The sequence below is a fragment of the Pinus tabuliformis genome, chromosome 1_1 (genome assembly GCF_031772625.1).
Source record: "Pinus tabuliformis cultivar Carrire ecotype Pingquan chromosome 1_1, CPIR1, whole genome shotgun sequence".
In the NCBI taxonomy this organism is placed as follows: domain Eukaryota; kingdom Viridiplantae; phylum Streptophyta; class Pinopsida; order Pinales; family Pinaceae; genus Pinus; species Pinus tabuliformis.
In genome coordinates this window covers 243,020,899-243,046,139 of record NC_142297.1, presented here as the reverse complement: position 1 = coordinate 243,046,139, position 25,241 = coordinate 243,020,899, and positions in this window count along the sequence as shown.

Here is a 25,241-nt window from a genome sequence, read left to right as displayed (position 1 = left end):
TAATATGTCCTCATATGGAATATGAGGTGGTTGACAAATTGGAGGAACTACGAGTGAAAGTTCCTAGAAGGAAATGTGTGAAGAGAGAAAGGAATATATCATGAAATATACAACTATGGAAAAGGCAATCAACATCCAAGGATTAAGAGATTTGACTAGGATATCTCCATCAAAGATATGAAGACTTTGATGAAGTTTGAAAAAGAAAGAGACCCTTGACAGTACATATCTTTTGGAGATGTGTCAATGTGTATGCAGGTTGTTGATGTGAACTAGAAGATGTCATGTTGAAAGACCATCACAAAGGTAATTTTGATTTAATGTTCATTCCTTTATTTTTTAATGGTATCTAGATGGGCTTCTGCAGGGCTGCCAAGGAAAGATCTATGGATATATTCCACCCATGATGTCCATGTAGTATGATGAAAGATCCTTAATGAAACCTAGCATGAAGAAGGCAACATGGCATGAAGGAAGGCCAGATATGAACCGATGGATCACTTTCCGATGAAAGGAATAATGACATGACTGACTCATGGATAAAAGTGATGGATGGTCTGTGCGCTACGAAGAAGTCCCAAAACATGAAGACTCCTGAATAAAGAAAGGAAGTTCATGACATCGTGAGGAAGAGTTCTTCAAGCAGTTGGTTGTCCTATCATCTCCACCTAAGGAGTTGGTGTAGATCCCTAGCTAAAAGGGAGCTTGGAAAACAAGTTTCTAACTTGGTAGAAACTTAGAAGAAAATTCCTAAGCTAAGAGGGAGCTTAGGTACATTCCATCATTGGAATAGATATATTCTCCCTAATTATTAGGGAGAGATAGACACATCATTCTTGTCTTCACTTGGGAAGACATAATAGAGGATTGGGTAAACATCCAGAATCCGATGCTCTTTGAGGATGAGCTAGGGCATCCAAGATAAGAGTAGTCATAGAGGACCAATATTCTTTGGGGACTAGGAATCCAAGATAAGAATAGTCATGATGGAACATACTTTGAGAGAACCCGGGTGGGGTATGTTATTGTGCTCTGATCTTGTGGAGAGATAGAGTGGTTAGTCAAGGCCTTTTTATGTGACAATGTTGGTTGATATGATGTTATACATATGGGTTACCAATCTGACTCTTCTTATGATAATTCTTCAGATTGAGAATGTCCAAGTACCTTGTATGGATTATGCATACCTCCCTAGTCAAGAGGGAGTGTTGAAAATTATAACTAGGTTCGGTCTTCATAATGACACGTGTAATTATGTTTCTATGTAATTGATGTAAAGAAAAAAATAAAAATATTTTTGTAATGCTTGTCTCATGGGCTTCATAAACAAGGAATTTTATTTTTAGTTAAGGATCCCATTGTGAGTGTTTAGGGTTAGTCATCAAGTCAATGTCAAAGTTTGAAGACCCTTGTTGGGCATGTTACATATGTAAATAAGTCATTAATAAACCCTCCAAGACCAAGCTCAAGCACCTCCTTCAAGTCGGCCTAACGATGTTTCCAAAATGACAAGTCGACCTAGGCTCCAATTCAAGTCGGCTTATTATGGATGCACAAACCACTATAAATAGGCAGCTCGGCCTACATTTGGAAGACAAAAATTCAGCCAAGATCAATCTGCAATAATAAGTGTGAAAATCACTAGGGAAAGGAGCCTCATTGCCAGCGAAGAGAAGGAAGGGAAGAGCAAAGTTGTTTGGGTCTATTTTAGGGCTGATATCTCCACTTGTTCGAAGGAAAGGAGGATCATCTGCTGCAGAAAAAGGGTTGAAGGTATCATTGTTGTCCTAGAAGCTGACTCAAGGAGAAAGAGAACTAAATCCTCAAGTCGAGTTGAGGAAGGTTAGTATCCCTCTCAAGAGAAGAAAATTGAAGGTGAAGGTTTCTCGAGGACCGAATTTAGGGCTTCTAAAGTAGGGTCGAAAATTTGCAGGTCTGATTCAAGAAATCGAGAAAAGGAAGCTGATATCTGAAGGGTTGTTGAGGAATAAGGAAGAAGCAGGCAATTAACCATCGTTCACTCAAGGAAGGAAAGGTCAAGCTAAGAAGCCTTGTGACTTGGTCTTGGAGAGGTGAATAGGTCAAGGGTCTTGGTCTTGGTATTCGTTAATTGAAGTCTCTATAAGAAGAATAATTTGTTCGGGTTTTCCTCTCAAGTGGGATAGGTTTTGGCCCTAGTTGATTGCCTACATTATGTGTCTCTTGTATCTTTATTATTTATGCGTTGGTAGTTGTTTGATGAAGAATACAATAATAATCTAAGTAGAGAGAATATCCTAATCTAAAAAAGTAAAAATCATTCACAAGCAGATATCATAAGAAGAGAATCACCTAATCTTGATGCCTTAGATTTCTCAACAAAAATTTCCTATTAAATAGGGGCCTAATTCCGCAAGGAACAATGTAAGGAAATAGGAGCTTGGAGGGCTTGAAAATTGGCTAAGTGTTGGCCAGAGTCAGTCAGTTGGGCAGAAGGATGGACTATAGACTTGCAGGTTGTGCTCAGGCTTGAGTAGCATATGTATTTCATCTCTATTATTTGATCATTGCAATACAAATAGGAAGGGGTTTTGAGCTATTGCTTTCCCCTAGGTAAATATTTATGTATGTGTGATAAATCTTCTTGCATGTTTATGATGTGTTCTCGATCGTGAATTAAATTCGGCAAATGAGTAGAGTAGATTTGAGTATTGTGTTTTAGTAAATTACATGAGCAGTTTCAGATCTACACCATATTTTCTACAAAAAATACCCTGTTGGGGGTGCATGCCCAAAAGGAAGACAACTAGATAGCCAATCGCTCCCGGGTGGAGACATGACTCAAGGCTTAATGCAAGGTGGTGGGAGGGAAAGTGATTCACCCTCTCATATTGTTTCATTTACTCTACAAGTGTGTGATAATCAAGTCTCTTTGGGATGGTGGAAGTACAAAGAGATGGGTTTAAATACTTGGTAAGAGGCTTGGTCGGACCATTTGGTGGTGAAGTCATTTTGAAGAACAAGCTTTACGACTCCTATAGTATACCAATGGGGGTCTCGAAGGAAAGTTAGTGCATGTCGCCTATGGCATAAACAAGAATCTAGGAGACTCCAACGGACTGGGTGAGCTTGGACTCTAAGATAGCGGGGCTCTATTGGTAAGTATTCTCGTCTTGGTGCATTCAGCCATTTGGAGTCTCAATAAATTTGTCTTGGAGCACGATCTAGGTGGTGTGGGCGACGGACTATTTTTCTCAAGATCTTGTGTTGTTATGGTGGAATGTGCATGGGGTTCTTTAGGGTTTTTATTAGTCTTTAGGTTCAATATTCTCCTTTGCATTCTTGGAATTTTCATATTTAACATTCTGGGGACTTGTTTCTCCCTTGCTTAAATTTTCAGTTCAGGTGGAAACCATGTTACTTTGGGGTGCCTGGCGAACTCTAGAGTGTTGTGGGTCTCTTATTTCTAGTCACAATAAAGGAATAAACCCCCTCAGGCACATTAGAGCTGCAAGCTAGCTTGGGGACTTTGGAAGTGGGGGAACTACCAGTTGCAGAAGAATTTCTTGTGGTTGTGTGTTTGGTGTGCGACTCTATAATGACTATAAAAGAGCTCGTGGATTGAAGTCTGGCTAGAGGTGGTAAATCTTGGATTTTGGGAGTGAGTGATGGTTCTGGAAGGGTAACTTCCTTGTCATTCCTTACGGTGTGGGTAGAGGCTGTTTGGTCAAAGGGCTGGTGCACTCTTTGGGAGGTTCAAAGTGGTTTCGGGGTGGCCAGAAAATAATTGATTGTGTTTGCGTTTGGTAGTTCTCTGGTGGTTTAAGTGAGGTTAGACATAATTCGAAGTCGTCTTTGCAGTCTTCTCGTTTGGATAAAGCCTTCCCTAGCTAGCCTAGCTACAAGGGGAATGTTCGGCGTGGGGGCATGAAGGATGGTCGTGGTTGTGGAGGAGGTAGGCATACTCACAGGAGTCATGGTCGTGGTGGTGGAATGACCCAACTTAGCGGCAAGGGTGGCAGTAGGAGCCCTGTTGAGCATAGGTGTGGGGGTCCTCCTCGAAGTGTTGCCACTTCCAGGACATCAGTGCAATTTGTTCAGGCAATATTGGAGGCTCAAGATAAGACTCGTTGGGATGAACATGAAATCGTGATGGTAACAATCCAACAACTGTAATACTTCCAATGCCACCTTTGTGAGCGTGTGGTTGTGGTGTTGCATGGCCAAAATATGTTGTCGAAAAAGCTGGACAAATTGGAAGCATGGCCGACTCATTTGGAGCACTATGTAGAATGCTTGTATCGCCCTCTTCCCCCACAGAGACAGGGCCTGACAATTCGACATCCATCACTTCCGACGATCAGCCATGGTGACTGGGGTGCTATTATTTTGCAGGTTTTTTGGTGTCTTTAGCCTTATCGGATTTGGGCGACATCCCTTAGTTTATTTTTGGTGTTTTGAAATTATTAACTATCGATGGTCAACAAACCCGGTCAGGGTGAGACCACTAGTTTTTTGGTATTGTATGTAAAATATTTTGGCAATTAATAGAAAGTCTGATTCACAAAAAAAAAACACATAAAAATAAAATAAAATAAAAATAGTAATTATCAATTATTAATAATTGAACCAACCTAGATCCATCTAAACTCTATATTTACCAAGCCTCTTGAGGTGCAAACCTATTTTAGAGTGAAAGGAGATTTGATCCTTTGCAACGCTTGGTAGATCTAGAGTTAAGATGGATCTAGGTTGGTTTAAACAACAAAAAATCAGATTCTTACTTGAAAATATTTCACTGGATTTTGATGAAAAATACTATTTCAACTATCTATTTATATATATATATATATAGATAGATAGATAGATAGATATAGATATACGATGATGATGATGATTAATGTCCCGTAAGACCATTATGGTCTATTGAACCTTAAGAAAGTAAGAAATCCAAGAGAAGGTGCTTTTCATCTTCTATCCTCTTAGTATCGCAAATGTGATAGACTCTTTGGTCCCAAGGAATTTTGGGAATAGATCAACGCTCAGTTCATTTTGAAACTCATGATAATTAGTTATTATCCTTCTCATATTCATATACATATATATATAACATTCGATCAACAACCAAATAGGGGGTTTGATCAACTCAATAAGATCGATTCATTTCGGATAGGAAAGGTCGACTTTCCAAATCTCTATCAAATTTCAATACCATAGTAGTTGATACATTCATAACCCAATTGGTCAGGTTCACTTACTTTTGCTCTGCTTTTTCCACTTCTTTTGAAGACTGGTAATTTTAAATTATCAGGTATCCATAATACCTCTTATATGTTCAAAATTGACAAAGATGGAGTAGACTACGATACTATAGTAGCATGATGAAGAAGACTATTATTGAGAAAAATATAGTAGTCATATATATATATATATATATATATATATATATATATATATATATATATATATATATATATATATATAGTTGAGGCAAGAGCGGGAGGGGTTTTTTTGACCTCGATGAAGAAAGAGTATTGAAATGTGCTTGGGGCCTAGGGGTGTCAACCAATAACCATGTAGAGTATTATGCACTTTGGCAAGGATTGGATTTGGCTCTTACTAACAATCTTTGTTAAAGGTCTTTGGAGACTCTAAAATTGTCATCCAACAAGTGTTAAAATACCACAAGATAGATGATCCATGGTTACCTCTTATCTTGCACCAAATCAAAATGTTGGCTAAGCTTTTTGACAATATAGAATTTCATCATATTAAGAGGAATTTGAAAGTTGAAGTCAACCTCATGGAAAACCGTAGAGTAGTATTAAAACAAGGGGAACTAAGGATAAATGATAAGGGAGTAATAATCAAGCCACCCCCATAATGTCAAACAAGCAGATGGAATTAACTTGGTTTTCAAGGCTCATTAAGATTGGCATAAGAGACCAGATTTCAATATTACTTCTAGATTCTCTCGAATTAAGTTTCATATCAAATAAGGCTCAAGGGAGACGTCATATTAACTTAGAGATTCAAGCCTTCATGGCCACGTGGAGCAACAACATAAGATTGAATCTAACACCAGACAAATGGATTAGCCAATATTTGATTTACGAGACATTTCAAATATGTGAACCCCTTTCCTCTACTCCATAGTACCAGTTCAGCGGTGGGAAGTGCTTTGAAATTCAGAGGTTCAATGTTGAAACTTTAATCAACACAATGCAAGTGGCTTTGGTGAGAGCATCAGCCTTCAATGTGGCATGCCTCCAAAATTTGTTAGAAGGGAAGCATTGTTACTATATATGGAGCGCTTAGGAACAAAGGACATCAACAAGAAGGTAATTCAATTTCTTAGTGCATTGAGCCGTCAAATTCAGGGAATACAGGTAGAAATCGAGTAAAATTAGGGGGAAGTAGGTGAGGAGCTCGACGCTAATGTGGTCAGGCTAGCAGGAGCAGTGGGTTTCGTGATCACCCTGATTTCTAGCAATGCAAATATGTAGTTGGCAGAAACAAGAGAGAACAAGGAGATTCTTTCATAGTAGATAGATTTGTTGGAGCTCAAACTGGAGTGACTGCAATTAGCTGCCAATATGTTGGAATTCAGGGTTGACTATCTAGGGAGGAGTGTGGAAGAGTTTGGTTTGGTGTGCAATCAAGTAAATGACAACAACTTGAAGGTCGTTGTGAACGGGGAGAAAATGGAGGAAGATGGCACCAGCGAGGATATCTTGGAAGAGAACCAAGTGTAATCTGCTGCAGATGATGATGGAGACTAGGTCACTCTAGTCGACGATGACTTGTAATGCTTTTTAATCTTTAATATGGATATATGTATTATCGCTATGTAGTGTATAATGGTGTTTTTTGGAGGGTTTATGGGAGTAATGTTTTCATAATAGTATTATATAGTATAATAGAAATCTATAATGTAATGGGGCGGGATTTTTGGACACATGGAAATCTCATGGCACAAGCTATAAAAGGTTTTGGCTTTTAAACCAGATAATTTTAATGCCAATCATACATGGTCCTTATATATATATAATGATTAATGTCCACTAAGACCACTATGGTCTATTGGACCTCAAGAAAGTAAGATATTAATTGATATTCTTTAATACTTTATTTCTATAGTCGAAAAGAAGGGAGAGAAGCATTCCCAAATCACTGTAATTTTGTTAACTTAACAAGTCAAAAATGTTGGCAATGTGGCCACAAAACATATGTGAGTAAGTGTCGAGAAATCTAAGAGAAATTGTTTTTCATCTTCAACCCTCTTAGTATCACAAATGTGATAGACACTTTCATCTCAAGGGTTTTGGAAATAGACCAATGCTTGGTTTCACTTCGAAGCTCATGAGAATTAGTTATTATCTTAATAACATTCATGTTCTTCCTAGCATTGGTGAAGCTAGAAAGATAAGTCTAGTTTTCAAGGCTTAGGTGAATCACCTCCTTATAATACCTTAGCTTCCTTTTCTCCTCTAAATCCTTATTGTCCCACAACTTATCTTTAAATTTGGAAATAATAATATCTTTAATATTATTCTTTTTCTTCAAGATGATCTCCTCCTTCAACCCCTAGTGGTCTAGCCAGGATTTGGGCATCCTTGTTCCAGCCTCACTTGAGCCAAAGATGGGGGTTTTAGCTAGAGTTAGAAGAAATTTTAGGAAACTTCTTGGCTTCCTTGTTGTTTAGTTTCTTTATATAACTGAGATATCTAGTCATAACCATGATTTCAATGAGGGAAATACTTGCTTCAATCAAGAGGATATGATAGGGAGTATTTCCTCTAATCTTGAGTTTGTAGGTTATAAATTGATTTTGGATCAATTCAATCATCATCCACGATACTTTAGATATACTGCAGCCCGAAACCTCGCATCCATATAAAATAACATGGGTAATGAGAGTCTCAAAGAGGACCTTGTTTTTACTCCATGCCCAAAGATCTATCAACTTACAATTGTTTTCAAGCCTATCATAAGATTTACAACCTCCAATTAACCTTTTCTCAATGCTATAATTCCAATTGAGTTGATGATGAATGTTGATTCTCAGATATTTGTATGAAGAAACTTTCTCCAAGTATTTATTATCATAAATGAAATGGTCATAGTTGATCTTTTTTGGATTTAATTATCATGACTTTAGTCTTGTTAATATTAGCAGTCATACCCATCTTGGATCAGTCATCTTGAAGGATTTTAAGCTTCCTGTCGAGATTGCCATGGCTCCTCACTAAAAGAATGATATTGGCAACATAAAGGAGAAGAGTAATGACCATACTAGTGAGCTTGGGGTTGTCACAACCCACAACTTCCAAACACTCTTCTAGTTGTTGAATTTGTAGCTATGTCTACTCTTCATAATTAAATGCTTTAGCCCTTCAAATATATGTAAGACATGTTCTTCATGTCAACTCCAAAAGAGAGGAAATTTTGAATTTATAAAAGTTTAATTTTTGGCTCCAAATGACAAGTCAACCCTCCAAAAGATGAATTTGGCCTAATCCTTTTAGTGACACTGATTCAAGATACTTGGGTGACTATATAAATTCATTTCATCCTCCTCCCCAACCAATAATTTTAAATCAACATCTAAGGCAAAGAGAAAAGGATGGATTTGAGGCAAAGCATAGGACGAATCTAAGGCAAAGTAATGACATATTTGAGGCAGATTTTTTGTGCATACAAGACACCAGGACCAAGATGTTCTAGGTGAGAAAAAAGGGCCAAATTTTGGCCCAGGAAGATCAAACAAGGCCTAATTGGATGGGCAACATTATGACTTGAAAAAAGGGCATCTTGACTAGGTTTGACCAAAATTCTATTGTTGGTTAGTTTGACTTTTTTCTTGACTAGAAGAATTAGATGTATATCTTGTTGAACTAAATAATTTCTCTAAAGAAAAAAGTTGTTGGGTTTTTCCCCATGCGGGTTTTCCCTGGGTAAAATATTGGTGTCTCTTGTTTGGTTGTCTCTTATGATCATACTAGTATTTGTTTATGCTATTGAGATCTTCTGCATAATTGATTTATGATGAATGTGAATGTAAGAAAGATTAATATAAGAAATCATAAGAAGTAATTATCAGATTAGGAGATCCTTAAAAAATCAACATGGTATGAGAGCATGGGTGAAAGAGAAGCCTTGTCAAGAATCCACATTTAATTGGTTTTCACAAAGAAATTTTCCATAGAAGAAAATTAAGCTACCTAGTATGCTAGTCAAAGTAAATCCCAGATTAGGAGAAAGGGCCTACAAAGGTGTCCCGAGATCTGAAGTTTCTTGGGTTGAATTTGTTTTTGGAGTCTGATCCCAAGTATTGATCGATAATTTATTAAAGATTGTAAAATCCTCACAAGTGATACCATAAAGGCCAAAATGACCTCAGTGTGACATTGTTAGGTCCCTACAATACTAGTATATCCCTCTTATTATTATTGTTAGTGTAGCCCCCTTATTGTTATTGTTGTGCCCTGTAGCCCCCATATTGTTATTGTGGTGCCCCATAGAAGCCCACTATTGTTATTGCTGTGCCCTTACATTATTATTGTTATGTAGGCTTTGATTATATTGTGATTCCTTAGACTCCTATATATATAAAGGAGGTATTTTCATTTGTATCATCCAAGAATTTTTCATTTACGTAATTTAAAGGAGGTTTCCCCCTCGAAGAGGATACTTTTTAGTCATTGATATATATTTTTGTGAGTTGGTTGCATAACATTTGGTATCAGAGCTTTGGGATTCTAAGGTTTCACTGCTTCAAATAGGCCATCGTGGAATTTTCACTATAACCTTTTTTTACGATGATTAAGAAGCTTAAATTGTAACCAAGTGGAGCCGAAACCTTAGTGAACTTTGTGCTAGAATTTCAGATCTTGGTTCACTATATTTTTTGATATATGGTCCAAAGAAGTTAGGGTTTTTGCAGGCTCCATAATTCAGTCTCAAACAAGTGACATAGGGAAAATCGTCATAACTTTCATTCAGGCATCAGATTTGAATTTTATAAGAAGTGTTTGAAAGTGCATGGAATTTAGTTATTAGTGTATCAATTTCAAGGTCAAAGGTTGAAATAGTGACACGTGGTATCCTGTACAACTTCGCTCTACCGAACTAATACGTAATCAAGTCATCGTGGGAGATTTGACATAACTCTATATTGAAGAATCCAATATTGGTATGAATTGTTGCATTGGAAATTAGATTCATAGGGCTATCACAGGGCCAAATTTCAGACCTTGGAAATCTAAAATTACATAGATACAACAATTTTGATATCAAACTCCTAAAAAGCAAGAAAAAGGTGTGTATTTTTTAAAGTTTGCATATCTTTTGTTTAAAAAATTAGTTTGAAGTGATTCAAAGGGAATATTGAAGCATAGATATCATTATTTGGTTCTAAAATGCCTCTAAAACAAAATATTTCTACACCCATTAAGCCCTCAGAAAGCTCTACTATGACACATGAAGAAGAAGAATTGCAACATGATATATCAAAATTACGGGACCAAGTGCAACAAATTTCGCTCTCACAAAGAGCAACCAAAGAGGACATGGATAGATTAAAAGGTGACATGAATGGTTTAAAAGTAGACATGGAAGCAATGATGAATGTCAAGATGGAAGGATTGACAAAGTTGTTGCAAGAAAGGCTTCCAAGTGGTGATAAGGTAATCCATGAAAATCATGATGAGGACAAAAGGAATATGAATTATGATTTTAGAGACTCCAATGTGGGGTTTAAGAACCACCACATTCCAAAGATAGATATGAGGAAGTTTGATGGCAAAGATCTGGTAACATGGATACTACAGATGGAGCAATATTTTGATCTACAGGATGTGCAACCCTCACAAAAGGTATGTATTGCATCTCTATATTTAGAACCCAATCAATTTGTATGGTATAGATGGCTTTGTTATTGTAAACCACTTGTCACTTGGTCAATTTTTATAGAGGAAATGATAACACATTATGAAGATACAAAGAGAAATACCTTCTTTAGCCAATTGAAAAATCTAAAACAAAAGGGTTCAATGGTGGAGGACATTAAAAACTTCCAAAATTTGAATATTAGGGTAACCGATATTCAAGAGGAGAATAGAATTGATTCTTCTTATGGACTTTAAAAGATAACATCCAACATGAGGTTCACCTTTGGGAACTTGGTTCATTGGAGAAGGCATTCAGGGTGGCAAGAAGAATTGAAAGCAAAATTATGGCAACAAGGAAGTTTACCACTCACAACTATAAAGATGAAAGTGTTGTTGCTCCTAGTCTTCCACAACTTACAAGGTTGACACCACAACAATTGGAGGAAAAAGGAGAAAAAGGGCTTTGTTACAGTTGTGATAGCAAATACACTAAAGGTCATAAATGTGCTAAGAAGAAATTATTCTACATAGATTGTGAAGAGGAGGAAGAAAAGGAACAAGAAACATCAAAAGAGGAGGATATACACCAAGAGGTAGCCCTAAAGAAAGAAGAAATGAATATGACTGTATATTGTAATGCATTAGCAGGAATTACCACTCCTCAAACTCTCAAGATAGAAGGATATATCAAGAATAAAAAGGTAATAGTGTTGATTGATTCAGGTAGTACCCATAATTTTATTCATTGTAAGATAGCCAAGGAATTGAATTGCTTCCTATATCCAACACCATAGTGTCAAGTGATGGTTGCAAATGGAGGAACTATAAATTGCTCTAGAAAGTGCCATAATATCAAGCTAACCATGGGGAATATGTATTGAATAGTCCAATGCTTTCCATTCCAATGGGTGGTGCTAATGTTGTACTAGGAGTCCAATGGTTACAATCTTTGGGGACGATAGCTTTCAATTTTCAAGAACTTTTCTTGAATTTTTTTAGGAAGGAAAGGAAGTTGAATTAAGTAGTATCACAGGGAAACCAGGAAAGATAATCAACTCTAATGGCACGACAAAGCTTCTGAAATTGATATCCTTATGCCCAAAAGAGTGAAATTGAACATATGGTTGCGAAACTGCTAGAGGTTGATATAATTCAACCTAGTCAAAGTTCTTTCTCTACTCTAGTAGTATTGGTGCACAAGAAAGATGGATCATGGTGTATGTGTCTGGATTATAGGGACCTCAACAAGCTCACTATTCAAGATAAATTTCCCATTCGTGTCATTGATTAATTGTTGGATGAATTACATGGAGAAATTTACTTCACCAAGTTGGATCTTCATTCAAGATATCATCAAATTAGAATGAAGACTGAAAACATTTCGAAAACAACATTTAGAACTGATGAGGGTCATTATGAATTTTTGGTCATGCCTTTTGGCCTTACTAATGCACCTTCCACATTTCAAGGTTTGATGAATTCCATATTCAAACCCTTTCTTGGAAAAAAATTGTTAGTATTTTTTGATGATATACTAATCTACAACAAGTCTTGGAAGGATCATGTTCAACATGTTGACATGGTACTCAAACTATTGGAGGAGAAACAATTGTATGCAAAAACCTCCAAATGTTTCTTTGGAGTATAGGAGGTGGAATATTTGGGTCATATTGTATCTCATGAGGGTGTTAAGGTAGACCCTAACAAAATTAAATCCATTAAGGAATGTAAAATTCCCACAACCATAAAGCATATTCGACAATTTCTTGGGTTGACAGGGTATTATCGCAATTTTGTTAAGAATTATGGGAGAATAACGGCACCTCTAACATCATTACTGAAGAAAGATGCATTTTCTTGGACTCCAGAAGCAATGAAGGCCTTTGAACATCTTAAAGAGGTAATGTGCCAAGCACCGGTCTTAGCTACGCTAGACTTCACAAAAACTTTTATTGTGGAATGTTTTGCCTCGGGAAACAAAATTAGTGTTGTTTTAATGCAAGAAGGAAGACCCATTGCTTTTGAAAGTCATCCAATCAAAGGAAAGTATTTACAAAAACCTATTTATGAGAAGGAAATGTTGGAAATACTACATGCACTAAAGAAATGGTGACCTTACCTAATGGGAAGACACTTCAAGGTAAAAACAAATCATGATAGTCTTAAATAATTTTTAAAACAAACATTATCTTCAGAAGAGAAACAAAAATGGGTGACAAAGATGTTGGGTTATGACTTTCAAATCATATACAAAAAAGAGAAGCAAAATGTTTTTGTAGATGCACTCTCAAGAAAGGTCGAGGATGTGGAAGCAATTCTTTGTGCCATTTCTATTATCCAAATTGAGTGGATAACCAAAGCAAGGGATGAATGGAAGAATGATGAAGAGGTGTGGTCACTTATTCAAAAGTTGCAGTGAGATCCCAGTACATATGATACATTTAGTTGGAAAATTGATTCATTATGGTATAAATATCACTTATATCTTTGTAAGAATTCCCAACTCAAACAAAACATTCTTTTGGAATTGCACACCTCTCCCTTAGGAGAACACTCAAGATTTTTAAAACCTTACCATAGGGCCAAGAAGGAATTTTTTTGGGATGGCCTTAAATATGATATTCATAAGTTTGTGGTAGAATGTTTGGTTTGCCAACAAAATAAAGTTGAGACAATTAAGACCTCGGGTCTGTTACAACCTTTAGCCATTCCAAGTCAGCTTTGGGAGGAGGTCTCAATGGATTTTATCACAGGTTTACCCCAAGTATGAATGAAAGAGTGTCATCATGGTGGTAGTTGATAGGCTTACCAAGTATGTACACTTTTGTACATTATCGCATCCTTTTAAAGCCAATATAGTTGATATTGTATTCATGGAAACAATTCAAAAGCTTCATGGAAACCCAAAGATTATAGTAAGTGACAAAGATCCCATTTTCACTGGAAATTTTTGGACAAAATTATTTTCTTGTCTTGTTACTCAATTAGCTCATAGCTCATAATATCATCTTCAATCTGACGGGCAAACTGAGATAGTGAGAAAATGTTTGGAAGGATATCTTCTTTGCTTTGTCTCTAATAAACAAACACAATGGGTCAAGTGGTTACCTCTAGATCAAGGGTGGTATAACACACACTTCCATACTGCAGCAAAAATTACCCCATTTATGGCACTATATGGATATCATCCACCATCCATCACATTATCTTTAAGAGAAAATTCTAAGGTTCAAGCAGTGGAAGATCAAATCGAGCATCAACAACAAGTTCTCCAACTCTTAAAGATAACCTCACTATGGCACAAAATCGAATGAAACAATAGGTAGATCAACATCGCAGTGAAAGAATTTTTTATGTAGGTGACTGGGTATTTTTATGGCTACAACCATACAGACAAATGTCTCTCAAACAAGCTAAGAAGGATAACAAATTATCACCCAAGTACTACGGTTTTTATAAGTTGTTGCAAAAGATTGGTACTATCGCATACAAATTGGAGTTGCCTGCATCTTCCAGAGTACACCTAGTTTTCCATGTTTCATGCTTAAAGAAGGTTATCGGTAACAAGCTTCTAGTTCAAATAGTGTTGCCAAAGCTTGACGAAGAAGGAAAAATCATATTGAGCCTGAAGCAGCCACGGAAACAAGAACCTGACAACTACGAAATTGATTAATTTCAAAGCATTCCACATGGGAGGATATTTTATACATAAGCATCCAAAACTACTCAAGCATTGAGGAAAACACTCTTTTGAAGGAGGGGGGCATTTTAGGTCCCTATAATACTAGTGTAGCCCCCTTATTGTTATTGTTAGTGTAACCCCCTTATTATTATTATTGTGCCCATGTAGCCCCCATATTGTTATTGTGGTTCCCCATAAAAGCTCACTATTGTTATTGTTGTGCCCTTACATTATTATTGTTATGTAATCATTGATTATATTGTGACCCCTTACAATCCTATATATACAAAGGAGGTATTGTCATTTATATCATCCAATAATTGTTCATTTATGTAATGTAAAGAGGTTTCCCCCTCAAAGAGGATACTTTTTACGTCATTGATATATCTTTTTGTGAGTTGGTTGTCGATAATCTATTAAAGATTGTAAAAGCCTCACAAGCGATCCCAGAAAGGCCAAAACGACCTTAGTATGACATCCACAGAAACTGCGAAACCGTTAAAGGCTGCAGTCATCCTGAGAATGATTGAATAAAATAATCAAGTCGTAATCGATTGCATGGTTCTTATTTTTTTGAAGGTGAACATCATTCCCATGTTAATCTAATTTGGTGTTGAAGCAAGTACATAATACATGGAATCCAAGACGAAATTCAGTGTGTAATTAAGGAGTACACTTATTCTCTGTTATGGTTTGTGGACCTTTAGAGCTGATTGATTTGGTATTAACCTAGTGCATGAGGTTCAAATGGTTATAAGCGATCACAGAACAATGTGTCCAATTGTTCTAATACATTATAATACTAGATTGATTGGATAGAGGTTTTGGCAGTACCGTGTTGATGATATGATGGTCGAACAATGACATAAACGTGAGTTTGTTCGTATGAAGAACAATTGAGTGTGATCTGATCAGGTATCTAATGCACATAACATGATCCAACTAGGTAGTGTAGTTTTGGTACGATGAGAGCCAAATCCAAGCATATCTCCATGTCTAGCATCATATTATGGAATGACAGGGGAACAATCAAGTGCACTCTTGTGATCTAAAGATTAGGTTGTTTGTAAGAACTAATACAACAATGAATGGTCTAATATTTGATTAGAAGAGTTTCAATTAAGTGTCTGATCATGCGAATAAGTTGTTTCTACCTATAGAGTTATTGGAGGATGCCATGACTAGATCTTTGAGCTCAATCCACAATTGTTTAATAAAAAGTATGCATGTGAAAGCTTGTATCCTCAGAAGTTGTCATGGCTATTAAGATCTATAAAGATATTTTCTTTATAAAGTTTGCAAAGATATCAACGTTGGTAAGAGAGAATTGTAATTCATGTTGAGCTAGTATAATTGTTGGGCATAATAAGTATCAATAATTGTTGAGCCTCTTATAGGTAATTTGATTAGTAGTCAGAAGCCTGACCAAGGGTTTACAGAGATGTTCTTAAGAAGATTTTGCTTTGAAATTGTTGACTATCTATTGTATAGAGAAGATGAGTTGTGGCAAAATTATTGTTAGGATTTGTACTACAAATCTCATGCTGATATGTGTTGAGTTAAATTATTAGTTATCTACCAAGCTTACAAGGGTGCACAAAGTGTTGCGAGGAGCATTTGTAGAAATGATGATATCGTAGAGATCAAAGTTAAGGAAATTATGAAAGAGATATTTGGACTCATGAAAAGCTATCCAGATCATGAAATAGCTATTTGACCTCATGAAGAGCTATAAAAAAAGACTTGGAGTGCTTCATGAAAGAGGATTTTGTATGATGTACATGACATAATTTATTGCTATTATTTGTCGTAGTGCTTGTAAACCCTAGAAGACATGTTTCTTAAGTAAGGGTTTTGTAAATGTTGTAAATAAATACAACCATTATTCTATGTAAGTTGTCTTGAAGTCATCACAATGTTTGAATTTGGACTATGGTCAAGTTCAAGAAGGTCATTGCTTGATTCTAGTTGTTGCTATAAAATTATTTGGTAGAGTTCTCCTTCAAATGTTTGAGACATTATCAATACAATTGGATTTAGGAAGATGCTCTAGAAGCAAAGGGAGTTGAGAAGAGAGGTCTTATCACTCATGCTATGAAATATCTGATAGTCTTAGGGTTTGAAAACCCTAGAAAAATATTGAAGTTTATAATTAATAAAAGCCCTAGGGTTTGTTGACAAAACCATAGAGCTAGATTCAAAGTATTGAAAGTCAATGATTCAAAGAAACCCTAGATCATGCATGATTAATGAAGATGAAGAGTTTGCAGATGGATTTCCAGGTTTTCTGCAAGAAGGCAAGGATCAAGAGGGAGTCGACAAATCCCTTCAACTGATCAAAAGATAAGTAACTTATATCTCTCTTCATTGTTTATTATCAAGTTAACATCTTGTCTTTGTTTCCTTTGCTTGGTTATAATTGTTCTTCCATGGTCTCCTATTGAGGATTGTAGGTACATAGTGAAGGTTGCAAAGGCACTGGCAATAGAGGGAAGTAGGGAAGAACAAAGCAAAGCTTGTGACAAGAGGACTCTCCCAGAATCGATCATTTGTGTTGATATATATATTGTACTAGATGAGATATGAGCTCAGAGGGAGAAAGCATATCAATAAGTTTGAAGTATACCTTGATTGTGTTGAAAGGGGTCTATAAGATCTAGCGTGCAATTACATCAATGCACAACATTACTACAAAGTCAAATTGGGCTTGGGTGTCGGAACCAATAACTATGCTGAGCTCATAACTTTGCGCCACTTACTACACTTCTCACTAGGTCACCATTGTACCAACATAAACATCTTCGGGGATTCAAAAATAATTATAAATTGGTTCAATGGCATATCTGATTGTCACATACACACACTCAACATCATTCTAAATGAAGTATTTATATTCAAAGCAGCATTTAACAATATCACTTGCTCTCATATCTACAGGGAGCATAACAGCCATGCTGACAAATTATCCAAGGAGGCCGCGCTGATGCACAGGGGCGTGTGGGAGATTACCGAGCTGCAAGGGACAAATGAATACCAGTATTATCACCAGCCATACATAGATCAAATATACCAGCGAGACCCTGGTCACTGAACAGGGAGCATTTATTTTGTTTTTTGTTATCTATCTGAACAATACAAATGATATTTTTTGAAATGTACAGAAAAAAGCATGAGAGCCTTGAAAGGCTTAATGTATAGACACAGTTTTGACAGTATTTACAGCGAACTATAGCAGATTTCCCTGCGTGGTATATCTGGTGATAGATACACATAGCTTTTTATATGTTTTTTTCTCTTATGATCATTGTCCATAGTGGCAAACAGCATATGCGTAAAGCATCTACAATATGTAATTTTTCCGATCTAATGAAAAATTACGGATTTTTCCAAAGGAAAAAAAAAAAAAAGATCTAGCGTGCAACAAATGGCAACATAGATATGGACTTCATAAGATAATGGACTTAGTAACTTACTTGAACCTTTGAAGTGGACGCTGGACTCAAAACTTCCTCACATCAACCAGAGATATGCGTGGACTGCGCGACTCCCTTTCGCTTCTCCAACACGCCTTACAATCTCAACAACTCAGATGATCTTGGAAACAAACAGTCCTCAGACTGGCGGCCCAGCAGGCTTCAATATTAATTCAAAATAAGATTACACACCATAGATAGTCTCAAGTCGAGAGCTTGTCTAGCCTCTAATCTTTGAGAGCTTCAGATTACAACTCAAACACTCACACACACACTCAAGAAAAACCGTGCCTAGACTAACTATCACACACCTATTTATAATACATATGAGAATAGATGAGGGTCCTTGTCTGACATTACTTAGTCATGACGGTGTCTACTCAAATATTCTCGGGTACAATAATGCAATTCAATAATACAAAATAAAGCAAGCGCACTATCTGAGTGCCGACAACTTTTAATCAGTATCATAATCTAGTTCAAAATCTGAATCAGGTGGAGTCTTTTCCCTTTCCCATGAATATGTCAGTTTTGACAATATGTCTTGTGGCTTTTCCCATGAAGATGTAAGCCACGATAGATATTCTTTCTCCCAAGTGGGGTCATTTTGTACCTGAGCATCTTGATAAACGTCGACAAATACGGTCTCTTTTTCTTCTTCCACTTTTGCTTTTCCTTTAGAGTCATGGATTGCTATTGAAGATGCTTCTTTTTGTGGTGCATGTGAACTTTGTCCTGTGTCATAAGAAAATTTTATCGAATCTGCAGTTTTCCGTAGGCTCTTTGATGGAAAGAGATAATCATCTTTATTCCATCTGTTCACATATGCGAATGGATCAATTTCAATTCCAAGAAAAGAATCTTTTTTACTTTTTCTAAAGTCTGGCAAGGACTGCACTGCCAACTCAACCCCATCTAACAAATCCCATCTGAAAATTTGAAACATGCTGACTGACTGTTCGATGGCTGCTTGCACCCATAATTTGCACTGATGACTGACGTGTCCTTGATCTTGCCATCCAACTTCGAATATCATTGATGAACATACCCTGTTTGATAATAGCAGATTTATAAGACATACAGAATCTTCTGTCCAACTTCCTGAGGAGACACTAATTGTTATTAATGCCTTTTGATTAATAATTAATCGTAACACTCCATGTTTTCCTTGCATTGGCTCCAGTGTTTTGATCATTGAGATTTTTTCTGGTAATTTTAATGAATGGAATTCTTGAAGCCACATAGAAATCTTTTTTATCTGCTCTGGGTTTTCTGCCAATGTGGATTCTAGCACACTATCCGTACCATACATTTGTGCAAACGGATTAGGCTCTATTGGATTACGGAATTCCATACTCTGATAGTCCCAAGGTTCTGTAAAAGTTCTGAGATACTGGAGAGTTCTCATAACGCACTGGGATGCTCTGAGTTGAACCTTCTTTTGACATCTGCCATTCTTTATCTCCCAATCAGCAAAAGGCTGAAACAATTCATACTGTGGAAAAGAATCTGTGGATACAAAGTTTTCATCAGGCTGTTGTAAAAAAGCGGCATCCAATTCTTCAAATAAATCAGGAATCCTTAGAGATTTTAAGAAATTTTGAACTCCTCTTGTAGTGTCCTATCTAGGGTGCTAGACTAGGCTATATTTATTATCGACCAGGATGCGTAGACTTAGAGGCATGCGTCTAAAGTATATAGACATAAAGGATTATTAGCTAAGTGGTTATGATGGTAGGTCACAGGACTTCTTTACGGAAGATTGAGGTATGTTACCTATCACCCAAACACTTAGGTCACTCAGTGATTCTACCTAATGACCACACTGTCACTCAATTCATTTATCAAATTAAAACACTGTGTATCACTTCAAACCAAGATTTCAATCTCCTTATAGAGACACCATGCGTGAAACCCCTGTTTAACAAATACTCAGCATTCACTAATATTCACGCAAGATAAAGACATATGGAAATTATAAACATACTTTGAAATGAAAGCAGAGTTCATAACATTGCTTTAGAGGACAACAGAGGATCGAATCCCTTACAGGATACGATTCACGATCCCAGTGATGAACTTTTCAAGCGATATCATAAACATAAACCATACGCATTCTATTGAAATCGAAAACCAATCTTAACTATTGTGCATGTCATGTAATACCCTAAGTTGCGAATGAAAAGGAAATAACAGTATACCAGTTTAACGCAGGGCGCGCCCGCGTTCCAGAGGTATACTGGACTGTGTTCAACCGATTATCAAATCAACGCAACAAGACAAAGATCGTAACTATAACTGTGTTCTTGATATTAAGTTCAAACTCTGTTTCAAACGATACAATGATTACCAAAACATTGATTACACAGGACTGTATTTACATATGTTTTTACAACCCTTACATTTCGAAAACGAATGTACATTCATGATATGGTTGTTGCCGCTTTTATCATGTCGAGATTTTCAAAATGTTTCTATCCTAAACTGATTTCAAAAAGGAACAAAACTAAATCAATTTAGAATGCTTTGCTGTTGCTGGCTTTGTCGCCACATGCTATACTTTGACCATTGTTGACCGCGCATGTAGGAAGGTCGATTCTGTTGTAGGATAGGTATTCATCCATGCTTGGACATTCTACTTTTCATCCCTACCCTTCGTTCTAGCCTAGCTGTCATGCCACATGTCAAACAATGAACCAATTACAGGATGTTGGAACTTCCTGTAGCCATTTTACCAAAAATCCCTAATTCTTTAACATAAAACTCCTAAATCAATTTCAATGCATTTTAATAACTATATGACTATTAACTAATCAATTTTCAAGGGATCTAAGAGATATATGATGGAAAGAAGTAGGCAACTGATATGTTTTAGGAGGAAACAGGAGGTCATAGGATGGTACTAACATCTCTCCCCGACTTAATGAATTAGCATGTCCTCATGCTAACCCCGAAGTGCTTCCCTTGAACTCTGTCCCTGCCTGTATCTCTGCTACCTTTAGTAATGTATCCACATTCTTTTTCACCTGGGCATCTTTTTGACCATGGAGCTCCTGCTTTAATCTTTTGTATTTTTCTTTGAGGGTCTTCTTCTGGTTGTACCACTTGGTGGCCCATTTACAAATATCCGTTTGCTCAGCCTCAAGTTCACTGATTCGCTCCCTTAACTTTTCATTCTTTTGTTGAGTCTCTTTACTTTGCGCTCGGAGCATCTCATTTTCTTTCTTGATAACCTTTTCTAACATATTAGCCTCCATAAGTTCTTCTTTCAATTTCTCAATTTGTTTCTCCAGTTTCTTCTGTTTCTTAATGGGAGGTGGTGAACCTTTTTCTTGCCTGTTATGGCTTTCAACTTCTATATCAGCTCCTGGTCCTGGTGGTGAGTGGTCACTACTCTCAATATCCATCGGTATGGGTGCATTGGATTCAAGATGGTCTTCTTGTAACTGGGTTTTCGGTTCTCTCCTTGTTCTTCTTGAATAAGTGGTGAAAATTTTATCTTGCTCTGCCTTTTGAGCATCTTCTTTTCTCATTTTCCTAGTCCTTATGCTGCTCATAGGTGGAGGTACCTTGCTGGCTTTGGATACTGGGATCTCTTCATCGATATCCTTCATGAAACCTGAGTTCTCCTGCAGTTCTTCTTTGTCTTCCTCATCTTTAATTTGATTAGCAGCTAAGAACTCCTTGCACGGTTTCCCTCTTCTCTGCAATTCATGCTCAATAAGAATTTTAATTAAGCCAAAGTGATATAGGCTCTTGTCCTCATTTCCCTTCTGCTTTTGGATGGTCTTCGACATCTTGGTTAAGCTTTGTAATAGAAAATATGGTAGGCTGATAACGCATTGCCTTTTCAAGTGTAGTAGTAACTTAATATGGTATAGATAGACAATACTATAACGGCCTTCGCAGGTTATGAATTTTTGGAGAATATAAACCATCTCGTCCCAGGGATGCATCAACCAACTCCTTGGGACACCTTTCTTCCAGTTAACTGATGAGACTCTGGATCTAGACATAAATTGAGTCCACGACTTCTCTTTAAATTGCTTTGTTTTAAAGTACTTCTCCCCTTCTGGGCTAATCCCTATTGACTGGGCTATGGTATCCTCCGAAACCCTGAATGAGAAGTTACCTATCAGGGCTTTCTCTCCATTGAATGTGAAAGCAAATTGTTTGGTAACCTCTTCATTACTTCCATGAAATTTCTCTAAAAAGGGCAACCACTGTATCTCTCTGAGAATTGATATGCAATCCTCATGATATTGAGAACTGTCGAACATGCTCGGCTCGACCCTATTAGTCATTTTGGCAGAGGGTCGTGCTCTATCAATTTCAACAAAGAAACTTCAATTTATTACCTGGTGGTGTCGCTCCCTTAATATCCAGTATGATGCTCGGTCGGTCGACTGTCTTGTGACTTTGGTGGGAGTCGAAACCGAATGGTTATATTTCCCTCTTTGTGGCGCTCACTGCTTTCAATCCTTGTCGAAACCAAATGGTTATATTTCCCTCTTTGCGGCGCTCACTGCTTTCAATCCTTACTGTGGAAGTCACGGGAGTCAAATGCTAGCGTAAAATAACTGAGAATGATGGTGAAATAACCATTATACTTACTCCATAGCGTATTCATCCTTTGGAACAGAGGAATGGCTGTACCACTTGTATAGATGTCATCATAGGAGCGCTGGAAGCTGAAACTTTGTTGGTAGCATGGTCTTCTGGACAGAACATGTCCCCCTGCATAATTTTTATAACCAGGTCCCTCTGAGATAAAACAATGACAAAACAACTTATTTATTGAAATCTGGAATGCTGGAACAAACTGCTTTGAAGATGTACAGTGAGGAGATGAGATAAGAAATCTTTAAGAATTTATAATGGAGAGATAAGAGAACAAAATGCTGATGCTTCTCTCCCCGACTAAAGTTTTGACTTGTCCTCAAGTCATGATTCGGTGGATAAATCAAACAGTGAACAAAAGAAAGAGAATTCTTACCCGCCAACGAATTGGTTTTCAAGTAAGAATTCGGGGTTAGAGTGCGCCAGAGGCTGGTTTTCACATCTAACCCATTGTTATTATATATATATATATATATATATATATATATATATATATATATATATATATATATATATATATATATATATATATTTTATATATATATTTTTTAGTTTTTGTTTTGTGTTTTTTTTTTTTAATTTTCTTTTTGAATTTTTAAATTGAAAGGAAATGAACTAAGGTAGGGATACTGCAGCTGAGGTCTGCAATATCTCAACCTCTCTTTGTTGAGATACTGTTTGGAGAAAATCTTGCTTGCTGATGGGCTTAGTGTATAGTTTCAGGCGATGACCATTGACAGTAAAGGAATGACCTTCTCCATCAGTAGTTTTGAGCTTGACTGAACCATTGTCGTAAGCCTGAATAATTTGGTATGGGCCCATCCAATGGGTGGTAAACTTGGCTTTATGACCTTTGAATTCAGAATCAAAAAGTAAAGCCCAGTCACCTTCCTTGAACTGCTTCTTCTTGATATGTGCATCATGCCACTGCTTCCTTTGTTTTTGCATAAGGATTGTGGTTTCCTCTGCTTGCTGCCTCATTTCATCCAGCTGGTTTAACTGCTGAATTCTTTCTTGTTGTGCTTGGTCCAAGTCAATTTGCAAATCTGCAGCCAGTTTAAAAGTATGTATTTGAAACTCAATAGGAAGCATTACCTCTTTGCCGTACACCAACTGATATGGTGTAAATCATGTAGTATCCGTCCACGTAATTCTGTAAGCCCAGAGTGCATCTTTGAGCTTCTCTTCCCAATTCTTCCTGTTCATTGCCACAGTTTTAGTAATGATCCCTTCCAAAGTTTTGTTTGTGGATTCCACCTGCCCATTGGCTTGTGGATGGTAAGGGGTACTTTTCCTATGCTTGATTCGGTATTTGTCTGTGATGTCCCTCACTAGCTTTGAGGTGAATTGAGTACCTTGATCAGTCACTATTTCCCTTGGTACTCCATACCTTACAAAAATCTCTTCAAAAAGGAAATTTACCACTGTGTGTTCGGTGGCTCTAACCAGTGCTTTTGCTTCAGCCCACTTTGTGACGTAATCAGTACATACTAAGATGTACTTCTTACCATTGGAGGTTGGGTTAATGGGTCCTATAAAGTCTAGAGCCCATTTGTCAAATGGCTCTAGGTGAACTTGGGGCTGAAGGGGCATCTCATCTGTAGCTATTGGCCTGCCCATTCTTTGGCAGCTGTCACAACTCTTCACATACTTCTTGGCATCCTTGAAAATGGATGGCCAATAGTATCCAAGAGTAAGAACTTTGAATGCTGTCTGCTTAGCTGCAAAATGCCCACCACACGGTTCATCATGGCAACATTTTAAAATATCAATTATCTCATCATTTCTTACACATCTTCTAATGATCATATCATAACCAGTGTAAAGTAAATCGCCATTAAGCCATGAATATCTAGCACTTTGTTTGACTAGCCTCTTCTTTTCCTTTGCAGTAAAGTGTGGAGGTGTCCTTCCTGTAGACAAATAATTGGCCAAATCAGCATACCAAGGATTTACTATGGAAATTGCAAATAAATTTTCATCTGGAAAAGAATCTTCAACCGGAACAACCTCACCTGGATTTTGCAGTCTAGAAAGAAAATCTGCCACCTGGTTCTCTTTGCCTGGTCTATCTAACACTGTGATGTTAAATTCCTGTAACAATAATAACCATCTGGTAACTCTGCCACTAGTTATTGGTTTATTCATTAAATGTCTAATGGAAGAATGATCAGTATGTACAAAGACCTCATAGCCAGTTATATAATGTCGGAATTTATTCACAACATATATGATGGCAAGTGTTTCCTTTTCTGTGACTGTGTAGTTTAACTCTGCAGGTGTTAGATTTTTGCTAATGAAATAAATGGCATAATTACAAGATTCTTCTTTTTGGCCTAATGAGGCACCCACTGCAGTGTCAGATGCATCTGTAAAGATATGAAATGGTAGGCCCCAATTAGGCCCTCTCAAGACTTGTGCGGTTGATAACTTCTTTTTGAGTAGTTCGAATGCTTGTTGGCAGTTCTCATTCCAATTGAAAAGTACATCTTTGCTTAGAAGTTTAAACAAAGGTAAAGCTATTTTACTAAAATGTTCAATAAACCTTCTGTAATAGCTTGCATACCCAAGGAAACTTCTTACCTCTCTTTGATT